Source organism: Bison bison, unplaced genomic scaffold, assembly GCF_000754665.1.
Source record: "Bison bison bison isolate TAMUID 2011002044 unplaced genomic scaffold, Bison_UMD1.0 scf7180017864461, whole genome shotgun sequence".
NCBI classification, from domain to species: Eukaryota; Metazoa; Chordata; class Mammalia; order Artiodactyla; family Bovidae; genus Bison; species Bison bison.
The window spans coordinates 1,792,494-1,793,590 of NW_011495023.1; positions in this window are offsets into that span (position 1 = coordinate 1,792,494).

A 1,097-nucleotide genomic window follows, 5' to 3' on the forward strand; every position below is an offset into this window, starting at 1 on the left:
ATGGCTGCAGTCACCATCTGCAGTGATTTTTGGAGCCCCCCAAAATAAAGTCTGTCACTGTTTCCATTGCTTCCCCATCTATTTGCTATGAAGTGGTGGGACCAGATGCCATGATCTTAGTTTTCTGAATGTTGAGGTTTAAGCCAACTTTTTCACTCTCCTCTCACTTTCAAGAGGTTCTTTAGCTCTTCTTCGCTTTCTGCCATAAGGGTCGTATCAACATATCTGAGGCTATTGATATTTCTCCTGTAAATCTTGATTCCAGCTTGTGCTTCATCCAGCCCAGCGTTTCTCATGATGTACTCTACATATAAGTTAAATAAGCAAGGTGACAATATACAGCCTTGACGTACTCGTTTCCTAATTTGGAACCAGTCTGTTGTTCCATGTCTAGTTCTAACTGTTGCTTCTTGACCTGCATACAGATTTCTCAGGAGGCAGGTCAGGTGATCTGGTATTCCCATCTCTTTAAGAATTTTCCATAGTTTGTTGTGGTCCACATCAAAGGCTTTGGCATACTCAATAAAACAGAAGTAGGTGTTTTTCTGGAACTCTTGGTTTTTCAATGATCCAACAGATGTTGCCAATTTGATCTCTGGAGAAAGGGTAGTCTTCTTAATTAAAAAAACTCTGAAACAAACAAATATTTCTATTGGAAAAAAATCAGTCCCAAGTGGAGTCTCGACCAAAGTGTAAAAGCCAGAACAGTAGAATTTTTAGAAGCTATCTTAGGAGATTATATAGAAGTATATTTTTATGACCTTAAGGTATGGAATTATTTTTTGAATAATACAGGAAAGCACTAATTTGATAGAAAAGGATTAATAAATTACTCATCAAAGGGCACATTTAAGAGTGTGAAAAGCACACAAAATAGGAAAAAATTGTAACTATTTTGATTGCCAATCCTTCTGAAAACCATGACAGTTTTTCTTGTGTTTTTTTTAAGTAAGTGTCCTGGATAAAATATTTCAGCCCTCTATGAAAGCAGGATTGCTTGGTAATTAATATACTTCTAAGATTTCCCTAAGTATTTTCTGGAAGTGCTTTCCCCCTTGGAAGATTCTGGAAGCTGCAAGTCATACCTCAATCTATAT